A 20,948-nucleotide genomic window follows, 5' to 3' on the forward strand; every position below is an offset into this window, starting at 1 on the left:
ACTTTCTCTCTCTCTCTCTCTCTCTCTCTCTCTCTCTCTCTCTCTTTCTCCTCTCTCTCTCCGTCCTTTTTACTATATCTCTGTCCCCAACCCCCACCTCCAAAGAACAAAAACAGAAGCAAACCCGAATCTCATCTCACAACCCTGAGCTTGACATTTCTATGGTGTCTCTCTAGACTGAGTTCTATGAGGGCAGGAACCATGACATCCACCAGAGTTCAAAGCTGCGTGTGGTTTGTAGGAGCAGTCTAAGCAGAGTGAGGCTCTGGTGGAAGCTTTCCTGGTTTCTGAGAATGGGTGAAGAGAGCTAACAAGGTTCTTTTCATCCCTACTTCCCAGGGCCCAAGAGTGGCTCCAGCCCTAAGCCAGCTTTTTCTTGCAGATGTGTCAAAGGACGTGGATCCCAGCATTGGCAGCTCTCCAGTTGCTCCTGTTCCTCACACCCCGGCCAGTGTCTGTCACTGGGAGAACTCTCAGAGAACATTCAGTATGGAGATTGTCATCTGAAAATCGGGGAGCCACTGTCCTAAAAAGGGTACCTCTTAGCCAAGGTCTGGGAAGCTAGGAGGAGAAAGGTACTCTTTGGTGGAGTGAGGATGTGAGCTTCCGCGGACATGTGGCCTCTAGTGAGTGTATGGAAGATAGCTTTTCTCCACTGTTCACAGAAGAGCAACCTGTAGCGTGGGTGTGGACTGTAGGCCGTGTGTCCAGGACTGAGGCAGGTTCGGGTCACATTCCTAAAGGTCACATCCCTTGGCCAGGCAAAAGACTCACTGTACACAGAGGGTGAGCTCCACAGAGGCTCCTGGCACTTTTGAAACTCAAGTTAAGCCGGCATTTACATTCCGGTTCTTTTGAAAGGCAAGGTTTCTGCACCAGCTCTGAATTCACTGTGGATGATCTCGGATGCAGCTGAGAGGGTTGCAGCAAAGGATCCCCTCTCTTCCCCAAGCAATTCCTGCTTTGCCTCAGCTGCAGAGAGGTAGCAAGCTCTGACCCAAATAAAACAACTCGGGAAGAGGTTAATTTGAGTTATCCTTACTACTCAAGGGTAAGACATCTAGATAGGCAGATCAGTAGAAGCCGTTGAAAATGGGTCTATGTTTTAGTCACCGAGTGAAACTCTAGACAGATTTATTCATTGAGAGGAGAAAAAGACACACAGTATCCCTTCAGATAGTTTGCAGTGCCAGCCTTTCTCCCTGGAAGATGTCATCTCACTCAGTGCTCCTAGATGCAGGAAGCAGTGCAGCCCTGGGACTTGCAGGGACCGTGGACTTCTGCCACCCATCCCCCTCTTCCTCCATATGGCAACACTGTGGCCAGCGAGGTAACTGAGTGGCTAAAGGTGCCTACTGCTAAGCCTGATGAAGAGTTCAGTGCCCAGAACCCAAATGGTTGAAGGAGAGAACTGACTGCATAAACTGTCCTGTGACTTCCACATGTGTGACGCAGCATATGTGTGCATGCACAGATAAACACAAACACACAAATGAGTCTGAAAACTTAGAAAGCAAAAACAACAAAAACCCAAAACAACTTAGCAAGACTGTAGAGTCCAGTGGGCACATTTGTCTGGAGGACACTTGGATGAGTTGGACAGGGATCTGTTGAGCACATAGACTCATCCTGAAGCAGCCGTTCTCAATCTTCCTGAAGTCAAGAGTCTTTAATACAGTTCCTCATGTGGTAGTGACCCCAACGCTAAAGCTGTTTTCCTTAGTACTTCATAACTGTCATTTTGCTACTACTAGGAATCATGTAAATATCTGATATGCAGAATATCTGATATTTGACCCCTGTGAGAGGTTCAGTGGACCCTCAAAGGGTTTGAGACTCACAGTTTGGGAATTGCTGTCCAGGAGTGAGGGTACAGGGCATCCATGCTGGAACTGTTATTCTCTGTGAGCAGTGGTGTGTTGGCTACCTGTTGCTGTGGTAAAACAGCATGACCAAGGCAACATACAGAAGTAGTGTAATTTTGGCTTACAGTTTCAGAGGGTTATGGTCTATAATGATGGGGACATCACAGTAGGCAGCAAGCATGCTGGCAGGAAAAGGAAGGTGATAACTCACTTCAATTGGAGTCATGAAACAAGAGAGGGAGAGAGAGTGTGTACACAGAATGGCCTGAGACTTTGAAACCTTAAAGCCACCCCCCAGTAAGGCTGCACCTCCTAGACCTTCCCAAACAGTTGATACTGGGGACTAAGTGTTCACATGCCAGAGCCTATGAGAGACATTTCTTATTCAAATTACCACAGTTGTATTCACTAAGAGTATCATAATGATGACCCATCTTCCTTAAAAGAACAGCACTTCATTTAAGTGAGCCTGTGTGTTTGCAGGTGCATGTGGGTGTGGGGACCAGTAGACAGCCTTAGGTGTTGTTCCTTAGGTACCTTCAAGCATCCTGGGCCAGTGAGCCCCAGGAGTACCCTCATATCTTTCCTCTTCTGTCACCTCTCCTCCTCCCCAGTGCTAACATGAGCTGCTGCAACCCAGTTTTATTTTTAAATGTGGATTTTAGGCCTCAAACACAGGTCCTTGTATTTGCCAGACAAGTACTTTACTGACTAAGGCATCTGCCTAATCCCCAGCTGTGCTTCTAGATGCATCCGCTTTAATACCAATCCTACCTAAAGTCAAGGTATAAATGACTGACAGAGATGGGTCCTTAGTCCCATCTAAAAACTGTCAGTGATATAAACCTTAGAAATCATCTACTATAATGTTTCTCAGACTATGGGTTTGACTCCGTTAAAGGTCTCTTAACCAGCATTTCTTTATGTATGTAGCTCAGTTGGGAGGGTGCTTTTTTACCCTGTACAGAGCATGTGTTCAGTCCCCAGCACCACATAAAACAAGGCCTGTAATCCTGACACCCAAGAGAAAGAGGCAAGAAGATGAAAGGTTCAAGGTCACTTCTGCAATAAAGTGAGTTCAAAGTCAACCCAGTTGGGTTTATCTTTTTTAAATGCCCTCAAAATTAATTTTTATTTCATTTGGTTAAAAATAATAAACCGACTCTAAGAACAACACTGGGCAGTGAAAAGGCTTAGGAGGTAAAAGGAGCTTGCTGCTAGTCTGATACTTAGTTCTAACCCCAAGACCCATACTGTGCAGATGTTCTCTGATCTTCTCATGCGTACCATGGCATGGACACTGTGTGTGTGTGTGCAGGCACGCACACAAATTCTGACCCTGCCTCAGAAAACAAAAAGAAATATAAATAAGCCAGGGGTGGTGGCTCACACCTTTAATCCCAGCACTAGGGAGGCAGACACAGGCAGAACTCTGAGTTTGAGGCCAGCCTGGTCTACAGAGCAAATTCCAGGACAGCCAGGACTGCACAGAGAAACTCTGTCTTGAAGAACTGAAAACCAGAAACCAGAAACTGAGGGGGGGGGAGAGAGGGAGGGAAGCAGGCAGAGAGAGAGAGAGACAGAGAGTGAGAGAGAGAGAGAGAGAGAGAGAGAGAGAGAGAGAGAGAGAGAGAAACAAAAAGAATTTTACCATAAAATGTATGAGGAACCCAGCAAAGTGGACAGTTTGAGACCTATCAAGGTGAAGCATTTTGTCCTTGATGCCCCAGTAGTCCTTTTGAAGTATAAAGTGATCACAGTTACTGCTAGAAATGGCTGATTATTCAACATAGCCCTCCCTTAAAAAATGGTCAGAAAAAGAGACACTGGCTACTGGGAGCCTCCAGTTCTAAACATGACCCCTCATCTTGGGGAGGGCTGGTAGACAGACACCAGTGACCACCCCAAGGCTTCTGTTTACCTAGGGATGGCAGAAAGAACTGGCAGGGTAAATGTCTGCCCTGCCCCACTGGTGTGCTGAGACCTGGCTATGAAGATGCTGGCATGGGAGAGTCCAACAAAGAACTTGTTAAAATGCCCAGGTCAGGGCTCAGAATGGCAAACTATGTAGGAAAATGCTGCCCAGGTGTAAGTGCCTGATTGACTGGAAGGTTTTACCAGGCTAGGTGCACGGTGCAAATCCTTGCCTATGCCTGCTGCCAAAATCCTCAGATCTGCCAGCCCACGTGCCTTTGTTGGAATCCTGATGGCCCCAGCCAGTCAGCCAGGCTGAGGGTTGGCTAGAGTGTTTAGCTGAATACTTACTTATGTTTTCCTGGTTTGTTCTCATAAAAAGTGACCTTAGCCCAAGTCCTAGTAGCACATGATTGTGGAATGTGCTCTCCTGGGAAATACTGCCTTATTTTTCATCCTGGGTTGGCTGAAAATATGCAAAAAAATATTTTCAGATTCAAGTTCAGATGAGTCTGTTCGGGTAATAATGAAAGCTAGCATTCGTGCTGTGGGGCTGGTGTTTTATATCTGTCTGTATCTATCTGTATCTATGTATCTGTATGTTCATTCATGGGGTTCTTAGTTTGTCTTTTAACCTAGGGAGTGCATTTAGGGCTCCAAGAATGCTATGCAACACTGGTACTGGGGCTGTATCCCTAAGGTTTCACTGTGTTACCAGGCTAGCCCTGAGACCCTGGGCTCAAACCATCCTATGACCACAGCCTCCTGAGAAGCTGAGATTATAAGCCTGTACCTGGGACTACAAGCAAGCTCCACAGTGCACAGCTACATATATCATTACTGGATGTCACAAAAGCCATAGTCAAGTAAGTGTGTCACTAACCTGACATAACTCAGCGCAAGCCTTGGGTTTTGAATTTTCAAATTACTTCCAGTTCTTATCAGCAGGGCGGGCTATGCCAGGACACTAAAGTTACAGAGCAACACTGGTGGTTATGGAAACTGCTAGTGACCGTTGTGGACACCGTCTCCCCTTTCTCTGCTCTCCTACCACACACATTAGGGCCATTATAACAATGAGAGTATTTATTAGCCCAGACATTTCCCACACATCGTTTACTTAGCTTCTGGACTATTTTCAGAGATTCTGGTTCTATTCTATATTTGAATGCTAAAGTCGCGAGTGACTAAAACTGTGTAGATCATCGACTCTGTCTGTCTGATTCCAAATCCTAGGTGTGATGGCCGCATTTGGGAGCTGCCGAGGCTACAGTGTGCAGTCTGCAGCTTCTGTTTTGATCCTTCCTGATCCTCACTATTCTCTTCCTCCAGCCTCTCTCTTCTTCCCCTTCTTTCTCCTCCTTTCTTTGCCTCCTTTACATTTTTTTCAGCTTAAAAATTTAATTTCTGGGTTTGGAGAGGTGACTCAGCAATTGAGAGCACTGGCTGCTCTTCTAGAGAAGCTGTCTGTAACTCCAGCTCCAGGGAATCCAACACCCTCTCACAGACATTCAGGTAGATGAAACACTAATGCATATGAAATAAAATAAGTTTACATTTTAAATAGATTTTATTAATTATCATTGTGTGCATGTAAGATGTGTGTGTGTGGGGGGGAGGGATTGAGGTACACAGGTCACAGATAGCTTTGTGGGGTCAATTCCCTCCTACCTATCTGAGAGTCCAGGAGATTAAATTCAGGTCACTAGACTTGAGTGATAAGTGCCATTCCATTGATTCTCCTGCCTTCTTTTTTGAGACAGGATCACTGTGTCATAGGCTAGCTTCAAAGTCAACATGCAATTGAGGGTAATCTTAAACTCCAGCTCTGCTAAGCTTGCCTTCCTACTTGAGCCAAACTAGGATTGAAGATACTCTTAAACTCCAATTCCACTAAGCTCGCTTGCCTACTCCACCCAGACTAGAAGTTTACTCACAGCCAAGCTTGGTCATGAGTCTGATAAGCTTTAAAATAAACAGGATGTGAAACAGATGAACTCACACAGGGTTTTGCTGAGGAAAAGACAAACATAAGGGACTGAGGGAAAGATAGGTCCTAGATGATGTGTAAGATAATTGCTCCTCAAGCTTTATAAACATCCCCTGCACCCAGTGTACCTGCCGTGCAATGTTGGGCTGTGATGTGCACGTGGGTGTGGGTCCTGTGGGTTGAGCTGTGGGTCTCAAGTCTCCAAGGGCTCCAAGAGCGCTGGCATTTGACTGTGTTTACATCACGCTGAGAGGCCAGCGTATGGGCTGGATTGACCCGCAGCCTAAGAGGGGAGCGGGGGGAAGCTCCAGCTGTGTCCCTCAGGGATGAGACTCTTGGTCACAGTGGCTCGATTGGCTGAGTCATGGCTGCTCAGCTTGCCTGGTTGAGTTGGTGGTCTCTGTGGCTGGAACGTAGAGAGGTCGGTGGCAGGAGATTAGATTGCAGCTCTGTAGTTAAAGACCTTCTCCACGGTTCCCCATGGCAGGCCCCAAAGAACAGAGATAGTCCATGGTCTTAAAATATTTATTGTTATGGCAGAAAATGGATGAAGCTATACCCCATATTCTCAGGGCGGGCCTGAGGTTAAATACTTTTGCAAGAGGAGGATCTAGGAAGGAATGCTTAATTGGCTATACCCTCTGGCCTTTAGGTACCTCTTTAACATGGAGATCTGTCTTGAGGCTATGTGGCCTGTAGTCACACCCTCTACCTGTGCTACCTGACAGATGGCCACAAACTTCTCTGTGGGAAGGGCTGTAGCTATGTGAAGGGAGCCAGGAGCCCAGGAGCAAGGCTGAACTCCTACCATCCCTGAGGGTCTCTGGGGTTCAAAGCCTGTGCTCAACCAGGTACCCAGCTGCCTCTCACAGCCCCACAGTGCAAGGCTGATGCTCAATTCTGCAAGGTCTTAAAGCAACTGTTGGGCCTTTTCTACTTCTCCAGTGTTCTTATAAATCGAGGATAGCTGCTTCTCACATTCCTGCTTCTCTTCTTGCCCTCACCCATCTTTATTTGTATGGTAGCCTTGCTGTATGGTCCAGGCTGGCCCAGAACTCACAATCTCCCTGGTCTAGCCCCCTAAGTGCCTGGCTCCTTTGTGACAATGTAGGGGCTCTGGGTTTGATCCCCATCGGTAGAAAATGCATGGTGGCCCATGACTGTAATCCCAGGACACAGGAGGCAGGGGAAGGAAAATCAGGCATTGGAAGGAAGGAAGATCAACCATGGGTATACAGAGGGACAGAGGGGATTTTGGAGGGCGCCGGACGTTAGCCTAGACTACATTCCACCATGCTTGAAAAACATAAAATTGACCCGGGGATAAAGCCAGGTTTCTTCCTAGTAACTTATTCTTTGCCAGGTATTTCTCTGACCAGGGGACCCTGGGTATGTAAAAAGCTCAAAATTAAACACCACAGGAGCAAAGAATTTTGTCAAAGAAAAGGCAAATGAGCTGAACAGACATTGCTTAGTGATCGGCACATGCAGAAAGAAATGCTCAACATATTTTGCCATCACAAAAAAGCAGATCAAAACCCTTGAGATTGCACTCTGCTTACTCAGAACAGTCATCATGAGGAGAAAGATGGGAAGCTGTCTTTGTTTGGGTTTTGTTGCTGTGAAGAGACACCATGACTGTGACAACTCCTATAAAGGACAACATTTCACTGTAGCTGTTTTACAGTTTCAGAGGTTCAGTCCATTATCATGATGGTGAGAAGCATGTCCATGTGCAGGTAGACATGGTGCTGGAGGAACAGAGAGTTGTACATCTTGATCTGGAGGCAACAGAAGAAGACTGTTTGCCACACTGGGTGTAGTTTGAGCATAGGAGACCTCAAAGCCCATCCCTACAGTGACACACTTACTCCAACAAGACCACATCCACTCCAACAAGACCACACCTAATACTGCCACTCCCTGTGGGCCAAGCATTCAAACACGAGTCTATGGGGCCCACACCTATTCAAACCAGCACAGAAGGGAACAGGGAGCCATTATATACTGTTGGTGGAAATGTGAATCAGTACTGCCACTGTGAAAATCAGTATGGAAGATGCCTCTAAAATTAAAAATAGAGCCAGGTACAGTGGTATACACTTGGAATTCTAGTACTCCAAAGCTAAGAGAGGAAAATCATCAGTTTAAGGCTAGCTTGGGTTATATTATGAGTCTTTGTCAAACAAACAAACAAAAACAACCACCACCTAAGCCGGGAGGTGGTGGCGCACGCCTTTAATCCCAGCACTTGGGAGGCAGAGGCAGGTGGATTTCTGAGTTCGAGGCCAGCCTGGTCTACAGAGTGAGTTCCAGGACAGCCAGGGCTATATAAAGAGACTCTATTTTTTTTTTTTTTTCAAATTGTGATTGGTAGTATAGGCTTGTCAACCTAGTTATTTGAAGGACAAAACAAGAAGATCACAAATCCAAGGCAGCTCGGACAACTTAGTGACCCCCTACTTCAAAAGAAAAAGTAAACAAACAAAACCCCCAAAACAAAACCAGACTCCGGAGATGGCTGGGTGGGTAAACCTGAGGATCTGATTTCAAATCTTCAACACTCACAGAAATGGGACTTCTGCCCTCTACTGGCTTGTCTCCTATAGAAGAAGCTGCCACTGGATTTGAGAGTTTGTCCTGGGGGGATGGGCTGGCTTTAGTCTGGCTCACCTTCATGGGAACTGATTTCCAGCACTACCCAGAGTGCTTCTGTGTGCTGCAACTCTTTAGTATTACGTCACTTCTGCTGGGGACCATCAGTGGTTTCCTCTTGTTCCTCTCTTTGGGCTTAAGTCCATCTTTTTACCCCTTTGCTTTTTCTCTCTCTCCTTCACCACCTCCTACATGGATGGTTTCTAGTCTATCATTGCTCTAGTTTGGTTTCTGTTGTGCTGAACATCATGACCACAAGCAACTTGAGAAGGAAATGGTTTCTTTCAGTTTCCAGGTCATGCTCCATCACTGAGTAAAGTCAGGACAGGAAACTGGAGGCAGGAACTGAAGCAAAGACCACGGAGGAATGTTGGGAGCCGACTTTAGTAGAAAGCGGCTAGATCAACTTTGCAGCCATCTGGAACCATATACCCTGATGAAAGACTTGGTTTTCAAAAGCCTATAACAGCTGAAGCACATTCTGATAAATATATTGTTTATCCCACATAGCTTGTTTTGCTGTTTAAATGACCTCAGCTGTATGGTGCACGTGGTAAAGTGTTTTCACCTGTGTTTTCCTGCTTGTGTTTATAAATACCCCAGATTTCCTTTCAATAAAAGAGAGACGGAGGAGAGATGGGAAGGAGACGGGACAAGACGGGACGAGACTTAAGACCTGACCACACACCCTGTCTTGTCTCCATTCTTCGAGTCGCTTGCCCCTCCAGCCCCACTCTGTCTCTTGACCAGAGCACTTAGCCCCAAAGCGTTGAGGCAGAGTGTGGGCCTCAACAGAGGAACGAAGCCTACTGCCTTGCATCCAGCTTTATGCTCAACCACCTTTCTTACACAGCCAAGGCCCAACTACCTAGGGATGGTACCGCCCACAGTGGGCTGGCCTTCTTGCCTCAATTACCAATCAGGAAAATACCTCACAGACAAGCTCATAGTTAGATGGAGCCAGTTTCCTGAACTGATGGTCCCTCTTCCCCAGGTGTGTCAAGCTGACAACTGATGCAAACTGTGAAATTAGATTACATTAACGTTGCCTCACTAGTTTTCATGTATACTTAGTTTGGGGCCAAGGATAGCAAGGACGCAAAATAGGAAATCTGTAGAAGTTATTCAAACTCAGCTTCCCTGTGGTCTTCTTGCTTCCTTCTTCCAGTTATATGGTCATTTTTGTTCCCATCATCCCACCTGTTCTCCCAAATAAACCAGGAGTGTGGCCTGGGCAAGAAGTACACTAGGGAGATGACTTTGTTCTTTGTGCTGAGAATCCGAACCTCAGGCTGCAAACCTGGAGGCTAAGAGTCAGAGTTTGGCCAGGTTCTCTGGAGCTGAGTCCTACCTGGGCACTTGGCTGGTCCTCTCCCTCACCTTTTTTCCTGTATGGTGTAGCTCTGCCCTTGCTGTCAGCCTTTTTGCCATAGGCAGCCACCGGTCCAGAAAGCATGGAGCAGAGCTGTTCAGTTTTTCAGGCTCCTCTTGCCGAGTCATCTGATCACCCTGTCTTGCCACAGCACAAGGGTGACAGCCTGCATGTTGTCTCAGCCCTCACCTTCATCCAAGAGCCCAATCCAGTCTCAGTGTCTGGCTACCACTCATATTTTTCTTCTGGGCACACGATCAGTTTAAATCTTTGTCTTAGTCACTTTTCTATTGTGAAAAGTTGCCACGGTCAAGGTAACTTATATAAAGAAAGCAATTTAATTGGGAGCTTACCTACAATTTTAGAGGGTTAGTCCATGACCATCATGGCAGGGAACATGGCAGCAGACAAGCAGGCATGGTGGTGGAGAGGTAACAGAGCTCACATCTGATGCACAAGCATGTGGCAGATGGATGGATGGATAGATAGATAGATAGATAGATAGATAGATAGATAGACAGGTAGTCAGCTTACCCTCATGTCACACTAGCCCATCAGAAGAGCTATGCCATCATTTGTTTTTTTCTAGGTGGACAGTAAATGGAGCAATTGCCTTAAAAACTTCCTGTGGGTGGGTCCATGGGAGGACGTCTGGCTTGAGATTCATGCTGCTCTTTGGGAACAAGGATAAGCAGCGGTCTGCAGTCCTGTCAGCTGACAAGTAAAGCCTCAACTGCCTCTGTACCTCTAGAGCAGCAGTTCTTAACCTGCGGGCCACGCCCCCTTGGATGTTGACTAGCAGATAGCCTCACATCAGAAATTTACACTATGATTCATAACAGCAGCAAAATTACAGTCACAAAGTAGCAATGAAAATAATTCTATGGCTGAGGGTCACCATGACATAAGGAACTGTAGTAAAGGGTCACAGCACTAGGAAGGTTGAGAACCACTGATGCACAGTTTAGACTCTGCCACCTACTATGCTCTTTAATGTTTTCTCACTTCAGGCAGCTGCAGTAGCACACACCTGTGCCTTCACACACGGGTGGGGGGTGTAGAATGATTCCTTACGTCTAGTAATTCAGCCCCACCTGGGCAAGGTGGAGACACCCCCTACCCCCTTTTGTTTGGTATGTTTTGTTGAGACAGGGTCTCAAAATAGCCTGGAACTTCCAGAGATCCACCTGCCTCTGCTTCCCTAAAGACATGTACCACCATGCCCGGCAAACTCCCATCTCTTAAGAAAATGAAGAAAAACTAATTCTAATCAAAAATATTTTATAGGGTGCTATGAAAGATAGAGCACACCTGAAATCCCAGCACTTGGGAGGCTGCAGCAGGAGGATTATGAACCTCAGCCTTAGCCTGGCCTGTATAGTAAGACTTTGTCTCAAAAATACTATTATATAAATAGAATAATATGATATGCGATATTGTAGAATTGGCTTTTGCTCTCGGAGCAAAATTCCCTTGAGAGTTATCCAAAATATGGTATAGCTTTATTTTGTTACTGTCTGTTTTCTTCTTATCTAAAGCCTATATATTCAAATATTCATTTTTAAACATTTGTGCTGACTATTTTAGTAACTAAAATCTATAGCCAGGGATCAGAGAGAGCAACCGGGCCATTTCTGAGCCAGGACTCCCTGCAAGTGTCTGTAACTCTGTCTTCTCAACTTTACAATAGGTCAGGTAGCCAGATCTTTATAGCACATTGCTGTATTCCACCATTCATGGGGCCTCACTGATGATGCTAGGCAGTGAGTGTGCTTCTTGTCTCCTTATTTTCTCCTTCTGGCTGGGGATGGGATCCAGAACCTCATGTGTATCAGGCAAGTATTCTGCAGCTAAGCTGCTTCTCTAGCCATATACAATGTCCCAGCTATAGAAAAACTTCAAGCCTCAGCGTTTGGGGGCTGGGGAGAAATAGCAGATCTGGGGCTGAAGAGAAGGTTCAGCTGTTAAAGGTGCCTGCCAGTCTTGCAGAAGACCAGAGTTCAGCTCCCAGTCCCCAGTCCCCAGTCCCCAGCCCCCAGCCCCCAGCCCCCAGCCCCCAACCCCCAGCTCCCACACGGGTGGCTCACAACCACCTGTACCTCCAGCTCCTGGGGAATCTGATGCCCCTTCTGGCCTTTACAGGTACTTGTACATATATGCACATACACACACATATATAAATAAAAGTAAAATAACCTTTTAAAAAAAACATTAGATTGACCTTTTATGGGAGTACCTGTCATTCACACTGTCCCACAGAGACTGGCTTGCTGACTCCGTGTAGAGAGTGTGTAGTGTGCCCAGCCAGACTTCACAGCGAAGTCTTCACTTGTGGATCCTTAGATCTTCTCCATGGCCGGTCCATGGCAGTCATCCCAAACCAGGCTTGCTTAGGGAAGTGATGTCCATGTCACATAGGTGTCTGGCTAAAATCCCACATAGGACAGAGGGTAGCTGATAAATGTGTATTGGGAATACAGTTCAGTCTTTTGTAGGCCAAGAGCAGGAATTAATCTATGCAACATGGTATGGAATGAAAAATCTCTGTTCAGTTAAAGTTCTCAGAAGGGGACTTGATTTGACAGGAATATGGGGCTTAATGGACCCCATCAGAGACAACTGTTTGACAAGGTTGTTCTAAGGAGCAAAATTAATAACCAAGAAAATGTTTGGCCAACCATGAGTCCTATATAAAATACTAGCATTTCACAAAAGTCACCTGATTTACCACAAAGTCAGTCCTCACTAAGTAGCTTTTTGGCTAAGTGCCATTAGGAAAGGGAACTTCTGATGTGTGTATGTGGAGATTTTAAATGAGAGGTCAGTTTTCCATAACTAGAGAGGCTGTGTGTGTGTGTGTGTGTGTGTGTGTGTGTGTATGTATGAACAGTATGTGTGTGTGAATGTGTGAGTGTGTATATGATTGTGCAATTATGTAAATATCTGTATGTATGAGTGCTGAGTGCATGTGTGTGAACATGTATGCGTGTCTGAATGTGTGAGTGTGTGTCTGAATGTATAATGTATGTGTGTGAGTGTGTGTGTGTATGAATGTGTAATGTATGTGTGTGAGTGTGTGTGTATGAATGTGTGTGTGTGAGAGAGAGAGTTTTCCTGCTGACTATAAAATTTCTGTTGGAAAAACAGACTTAGTTCCTGACATCTGTTTTGCCAAGGGTTACAAATAGCCATCAGTCAGGAACAGCCAGTCACCAGGCATATCTAGGGTTCTAAGCTGTGATACATCCATAAGCAAACATCAAATAAGAATAGCTTAAATGTTGCTGGCTTGGCCCTCAGACTCTGCATTTGAGACTCACAAAAAACTAGACCTTGTCTTTGGAGCTTACAGTTTCCCCCTTCTCTGGTTAATTTTTGTTGTTGTTTTGGATTTATTTGTTTTATTCTATGTGCCTGCACATATGCATGTACTCCACATGAGTGCCTGGTACCTACAGAGATCAGAAAAGGTTGTTGGATTCCTTGGGAGCAGAGTTATAAATGGTTGTGAGCTGAGATGTCACTCGTAGCAAAGAGATCTAGTAGCTGAGGAGAGAGAAGGCCAGAAGCAGATTTCTCCAGAGTCTCTGGGAGGAACTGTTCTGCACACACTTTGATTTCTACCCTTTGAAGCCCATTCCAGCCTCTGACCTCTAGAACTGTAATGAATACTTACATTATGAGATATAATAAACATTATAAACATATAAGGCACCAAGTGGTGGTAATGTGTTAAACTATAAGATTCATATGGAGTCTCCAGTCTCAATCATAGGTATGAAAGGAAGACACAAAAGGAAGCCTGGCTTACATGTGTGCCTGCCAACAAACTTCAGGACCACACCCTTGCCCAAAGGCCACCACAGAAAATAGTCCTGCAAGGACGTCTGCCCACCAGTTGCTTATTCAACTTGAACCCAAGGGGCCTGGCGGTGCCCTTGTTGTTGATGCTTGCTTGTAGCCAAGGCTAACTGAGGTAAAGCAGTTGGTAGAAACCTCCTTTGCTTCAAGCAGTGTCCTCTGGCCTCAGCCTCTTTCTTCAAGTACACAGCTTACTGCAGGTATGTGTTCCCATTGCAATACTATCCCAGTTGAATAGTAAACGTTGGAGAATCTCCCTGTTTGCTGTTTAGGTTTTGAGAATTGGAAGCAACAACTGGAATCTACTGCTGAGGCTAACTAAGCCCAGAGCAAAGGAGGGAGGAGGAAGAGGAGGAGGAGGAGGAAAAAGGAGGAAGAGGAAGAGAGAGGGGGAAAGAGAATGAGAGGGGATGGAGGAGAAGAGGAGGAAAGGGGAGGGGAAAGGGAGAAAAGGGAGGGGGAAGGGGAGGGAGGGGGAAGAGGAGGGGAGGGGAGGGGAGGGGAGGGGAGGGGAGGAGAGGAGAGGAGAGGAGAGGAGAGGAGAGGAGAGGAGAGGAGAGGAGAGGAGAGGAGAAAAGAGAGGAGAGAGACAGACTACCATAAACACAAGAAGGAAATGCCCCTGTTGGAGAAGCTGAATCAGTGTCCAAAAAGACCATCATGCCCTGTCATCCTGGAGCAAAAAAAGTTGGCATAGTAGGTTGATGACTGTAATCCTAGCACCTGAGTGGTAAAAGGATTGCAAACTGAAGGTCATATGGGCTGCAAAATGAAGAAAGGGAGAGAGGGGGAGGGGGGAGAGAGAGAGAAAAGGAGGGAGGGAGAGAGAGAGAAGGAGAGGAGAGAGAGAAAGAGAGAAGAGATGCTATTAAGGTCAGAATTAGAAAGTAGCCTCTAACCTCCCAAATAGTGGATGGGTTCAGTAATTTTGGAGGAGTTATAGGATATGGTATAGACCCTGGGAGTGAGACCCCCTCTTCAGTGTTCTCTATGACATAGATTGCTGACTGCAAATGATCTCAGTCAGTTTCTTGACCCAGACTCAATGTGAGGATTAAAAAGCATATGCCGTGACCTCACATACAGCCTGATATAATTTAGCACCAAGAACAAACAACGTCCACTTAGTCTGGAGCATTTTAAAACTTAGAACATTGAACTGGAGAGATGCATACTTAAGGTTAATTCAGCAGTTAAGAATGCATACTACTATTCCAGAGGACCCCGATTCAGTTCCCTGCGTCTATGCTGGGTGACTGACAGCTTCAGGAGATCTGATGCTGCTGACGTCTACAGGCACCTTCTCATCCCCATCCCCATCCCCATCCCCATCCCCATCCCCATGCCCATGCCCATGCCTGTGCCTGTGCCTATACTCAGACACATGCGCAGACACAGACACATAATTAAGAGCAAAAATAAAACAAGGGCATTGCAAATGTGACATCTATATCATATTCCTTCCTCCAAGGCTCAGGGACCATCATGGAAGAGTGGTGGAAAATTCTAAGAGTCATATGTCAGAGAGGACTGGAGAGAAACAACTTCTTCTTGACATTGCAGGACCACCCCACCCATGACCTCACAGCAGCCAGAGTTGCCTTCAGAAGACATGCACAGGGTCAAGCCAGTCAGCACTCCAGCATGAAGGGGAAAGGACTCGTGAACCCTTATCCCCCAGCTGATGGCTTGGTGGTTGGTGGCTTCCGATGGGGTGACAATTTTCTTTAAGGGTGTGGTCCATGGTAGGCTCACTATACTTCGGTGGATGGTCCCACACACATAACAATGTAGGAAGCACAGATTGGGAGCAGTGGACCACAGAAATGAGAAGAGGTCAGAAAGGCTAGGAAGGGTAGGGAATGGGAATGGACGGATCTAGGAGGAGTTAGGGGGAACAGTGTTGGGGCAAATGTAATCAAAATGCATTGTGTGCATTTGTGAAATTCTCAAAAGATTAATAACAATATTATATTAAAAATTATAAAAACAATCCAGGATTGGTGATACATGCCTTAAATTAATCCCAGTACCCAGAAGGCAGAAGCAGAGAGATCTCTGAGAATTCAAGACCAGCCGGGTCAACATATCCAGTAGTTAGGGATACACAGTGAAATCATGTCTCAAAAAAGTACTAATAATAGAACAAGAGTGTTGAGGGACCTCTGTTCTCCACATTGCCTTCGTGGTATACAGAGGCTATAGTAAATGATGACAAAATTAGAGAGAACCAGCCCTAGGTGGTTAAACAACTTTAAAAAATAGGTATTTCAAAATAGCTATGAAAGAACTATTCCTCAAGCTGGGGCCTTCTGAATACAGTGCCCAGTTGCATAGGCTGTACATGTGGCCAGCCAGCCAGGGAAGAAGAAGACCCTTCTCAAGGTAGGAAGGGAGAGAGGGAGTGTGATGGTTTGAATATGTTTGGTTCAGGAAGTGGCACCATTAGGAGGTATGGCCTTGTTGGAGTAGGCGTGTCACTGTGGGTGTGGGCTTAAGACCCTCATCCTAGCTTCCTGGAAGTCAGTATTCTGCTAGCAGCCTTCAGATGAAGATGTAGAACTCTCAGCTTCTCCTGCATCATGCCTGCCTGGATGCTGCCATGCTCCCACTTTGATGATAATGAACGGACTGAATCTCTGAACCTGTTAGCCAGCCCCAATTACATGTTGTCTTTATGAGTTGCCTTGGTCATTGTGTCTGTTCACAGCAGTAAAACCCTAACTAAAACAGGGTGGGTAGGAGGGAGGGAGGGAGGGATGGAGGGAGGAAAGAAGGGAGAGAAGGGAAGAGGGAAGGGAGGAGGGAGGGAGGAAGAAGGAAGGGAAGGAGAGGCAGGGACAGACTTAACAGCAAGAAGTAGAAAAGAAGAACCAGGGAAATGATGTAAGACAGAATACAGGGATTAACCAGTCAAAAAGAGTGTGGTCCCTCGTGTCCCTCGTGTTTACCCCGGTGTGGAAGGCTGCTTTATACTCTTACTGAAAAAGTGAAAAGTTACATTGAATGGTCTCTAGTAATATTTCCAGTTCTGAGACACAATTATTCTATCAAGTATTTTATGGAAAGGATTTTGAGTCCCCAAGCTTTTCTGTAAATGAAATTAGTGGAAAATTTGAGCAATAGAGATCTCATACACAGGAATATACATGCAGCTGCCTCTTTCCTGATAATCATGCTTTTGGTAGATAAATATTTTTTCAGTTTTAATTACATTTTATTTCTATTTATTTATTTACGTATATTTTGTGTGCGTGTGCACCAGTGTGTGTGCATACCTCTGTGTGTGTGTGTGTGTGTGTGTGTGTGTGTGTTGTAGCATATACATGGAAGCCAAAGGACAGTTTGCCAAGTCCATTCTGTCCTCTTACCCTATGGGTTCCCAGGATCAAATTCAAGTTGTTGGGCTTGCTGACAGGAGCTACCCACTGAGATGACTCACACCAGCATTTGATACATTCATGTAGCTTCTCTCTCTCTTTTAAAATTCTTCATGTATTTATTTTTGTGTATACAGGTGTTTTGCCTGCCTATATGTCTGTGCGACATATGCATGCAGTGCCTCAGTAGGCCAGAAGAGGGTGTCAGACCCTTTGGGCCTGGACTTAACATAAAGTGTTGAGCCATCTCATGGATGATGGAACTCAAAACCTCTAGAAGAGCAGACAGTGCTCTAAATCCCCCACCCCAATCATCTTTCCAGCTCATGTTTCTTTTTCTCCTGTCTGTCTGTCTGTCTGTCTATCTATCTATCTATCTATCTATCTAATCTATCTATCTGTTTTATTTATTTATTTAGAGACAGGGTCTCACTATGTAGAGACTGGCCTGGAATTTGCCATGTAGACAAGGTGGGCCTTGAACTCACATAGATCCATCTATCTCATTGCCTCTTTTTCAGTCTCTCTCTCTCTCTCTCTCTCTCTCTCTCTCTCTCTCTCTCTCTCTTCTTTCTTTTTTAACTAATTATTTAAGTTAGTATACAAAATAATGGGTTTTGTTATGAAACTTCTAATAAAAAATATTTATTGAGTGTGTGCACATGTACCACAGGACACATGGAGAGGTCAGAGGACAATTTACAGGAGTTGCCTCTTTCCTTCTACCACATGAGTCCTGAGGACTGAGCTCAGTAGGTCTGGCTTGGTGGCAGGCACCTTTACCTCCTCAGCTTTCTCGTCTGCCCCACTGAGACATTTTCATTCATTTCTCAATCTTCAAGCATATGTATTTGGTTTTTATGAGTATTGTAACTGCTTAAAAATGCTTTCTAATGTTTGTGTGTTTTCATGACTACCTAACATTCCATTGAGTGGACATAGTGCAATTTATTACTCCCTAGGTACTTGGTGACTCAGTTCTCATCAATGTTTCGCTATTACAAAGAGCAGTGCCCTAGATTTCTTTCTTTTTCTTTTTCACCCACAGCAGCTCCATTTTGCTCTTTAAAAGTACTGTTTGCACACACACACACATTTAGAGCTCACTTGGTCACAAATTACAAAGCTCAAAACTCACTGGGGTCACCGGGGGAGGGAGATTGGTAAGTTATGGCCGACAAGCATGGAGGACCCAGAAAGACGCCACCTCGGTTTCCTCCCTGGTCTGACTTTCCCCAGACTAGCAGTCTCCACTCACTCCCAGTTTCTTCTCTCTCACAACTTTGGCCCCCGAGAATGGCCACCCAGGTCTACACTAGAGAGTTGGGAGGCAACATTGCTGGACCAGAGCTTTTAAATCTTTGGTATCTAACTTCTGACCAGGGCAGATTCCCTGCCCTTGTGACCTGGGAGGGACCTTCTGCTCAGTGGTGAGGCAGGATTGCTTAGTGTTTGTTGTACTCTCTACAGCCAAATCAACAAGACAGGGCTCCTCTGAACCTGTGTGAGTCTAATACCCACATCTACTGAATAAGCCCACACCAAAGTTTATCTTCCTTTCTTTCACTAATTATTTAAGTTAGCACACAAAATAATGGGTTTTATTATGAAATTCTTCTAATAAAAATATTTATCCAGTGTATGTATGTTTACAGGAGTTGTCTCTTTCCTTCAGGACACAGGTCCTGGGGACTGAGCTCAGCAGGTCTGACTTGGCAGCAGGCACCCTTACCTCCTTGTATGTGTTAGATCTTGGGGACTTGGTTTTCCTTTTATTGTATACACGCGCGCACACACACACACACACACACACACACACACACACACAACTTACTAGTTTGATCATTCTATGTGTATAATTCAGTAGCATTCAGAACATACCTACTGTTGTGTAAACGTCACCCCTGCCCATCTGCAGAATTTTGTCACCCTTCCAAACTGTAGTCTTTTAATTACCCTTTTCATAATTCCTTTAGATATATCCCCTTGAGTCCATTGTTTAGAGAAATATGCAGGTACCCACTTCCCCAAAAAGAGGGAAGGAGAACATGATGGTTGGTCACCCCAAGTATCTACTGAGAATGCCATGTAAAAGAATCACTATGTGTCTGTTTTGTAAATGTGTATGTCTGCATGCTGGTGCCCACAGAGAAGAAAAGGGCATTGGATCCCTAGGAGCTGGAGTTGTATAGATAATTGTGAGCCACCTGATGTGGGTGATGACAGCTGAACTCAGGTCCTCTGCAAGAGCAGCAAGCACTCGTGACCACTGAGCCATCTAGCCAATCCACCCCCCACCCCCACCCCAGTATCGAGAGCTTTAGTGGCACAGAACACTGGTGTGCATTATTTTATGTGCCCTTGTCCCACCTGCCACAGGCCCTTTGCTTATTTGGGTGTTGACAGAGTCAAGATCTCATGCACACCAGTGTGTGCTTCACCACTGAGCCACATTTTCATCTCACAGGACTGAAGTGTGGGGATGGAGTCGGACCTGCTCAACATCCCCCATTTTACTGAGATGGGCCCCTTGAGGTAGGGCCTTCTTATTCCAAGGATGTTCCTCTTCCATGACATCTCAGAGATATATTGTGCAATCAGACTTCATGATTCAGAGAGCCCATTTCTTTCTCTTTCAGGTTGTAGAAGAGGAAAGAAGTGCTCCAAATTTGACGTCGGTGGCTGGCTATAAACATAAGCCCACAAGAAGTCTGATGGCTGGTTCATTTACTAACTCCCACCTCAGCACACGGGATTTACAGTAATAGCGTAATGTTGTACAATGTGGTGGTTTTGTAAACACCAGAGTGGAGAACGAGTTAGTGACCCTTTCACTTTTACTGTAAAAGTCCTAAAATACTTTCTGGTATTACTAAGGCAATTTAAAAAAAAAATGATAGAGAAACCATTAAGAGGAAACGTGTACTTTTGCTGGTGTTTCATGGCTTGTTCAGAGAAACATACTGTGCCTAATCGCCTTTGATTGCTTTTTTTTTTTAAGTGAAAAATACCTTTGCCAAAGACTCCATTTTAAACAAAAATCACAGGAAGAGAGCTCTTGTGGGCTGAAGCTGCCCTGCACCTCCCTAACAGCTCCAGTGGTGTTTGCTATCAGACAATCTTTCCATTAAATTAATGGCTACATATTGGATTAGGCACTCACCTTCCATTTGTCAGTCAGAGCCATTTCCTGACACTTATTTGAAAAGGAAACCACTTCAGGGTAGCTGAAGGAGTTCTTGTGATGGCCTTCGTGTCTTTTGTGATCGTTCTTTTTGTATAAGACTCACACAGTCTACTTGTCTTCTTCCATATTGAATCCTGTGTCTTTTCTTTGCCCATCAACCTGGTGCTACTTCATAACTATAATTTTGCCACTGTTATGAATCATAATGTACATATTTTGTAGATAGAGGTTTGCCAAAGAGGTCAAGACCCACAGATTAAGAACCTCTAAGCAGGCTGATCAAGCCATGGGGAACAAGCCAGTAAGCAGCATTTCTCCATGGCTTCTGCTTCAGTTCCTGACTCCAGGTTGTGCCTTGAATTCCTGCCCTGACTTTCTTTTATGATGAACTGTGATCAGGACATGTAAGCTGAAATAAAGTCTTTTCTTCCCTGAGTTGTTTTTGGCCATGGTGTTTGTCACAGCATAGAAACCTAAGACAGAATGATAATGTCAACTTTAAGAGGACATTACAACCCTAGCCTCTTTAGAGCTTTTTCTTCTACTATCCCCAGGGTGATGGTCTTATTATTATATTTTGCATATAGCTGCTAAAAGGCCAGCCACCAGATTTGTGTTCCAGGTAAGATGGAGCAAAGGATTAAGGATAGTTTAGGTTCTCCCACCGAATTTGAAAGACCCCTTCCAGAAACCTACAACTTTTAACAAAGAAGCCAAAATCATA

At 45.2% G+C, this 20,948-nt stretch overlaps 1 long non-coding RNA gene across 1 annotated transcript; it reads left to right on the plus strand.

Annotated features, from left to right (window-relative positions):
* Positions 1-3,439: 3,439 nt before the first annotated feature.
* On the plus strand, positions 3,440-20,659 carry LOC143442403 (uncharacterized). Its single transcript, XR_013110569.1, has 2 exons — positions 3,440-4,645; positions 19,677-20,659. It is a non-coding gene; the product is annotated as an uncharacterized LOC143442403 (long non-coding RNA).
* Positions 20,660-20,948: the final 289 nt, after the last annotated feature.

Source organism: Arvicanthis niloticus, chromosome 5, assembly GCF_011762505.2.
Source record: "Arvicanthis niloticus isolate mArvNil1 chromosome 5, mArvNil1.pat.X, whole genome shotgun sequence".
Taxonomy (NCBI): domain Eukaryota; kingdom Metazoa; phylum Chordata; class Mammalia; order Rodentia; family Muridae; genus Arvicanthis; species Arvicanthis niloticus.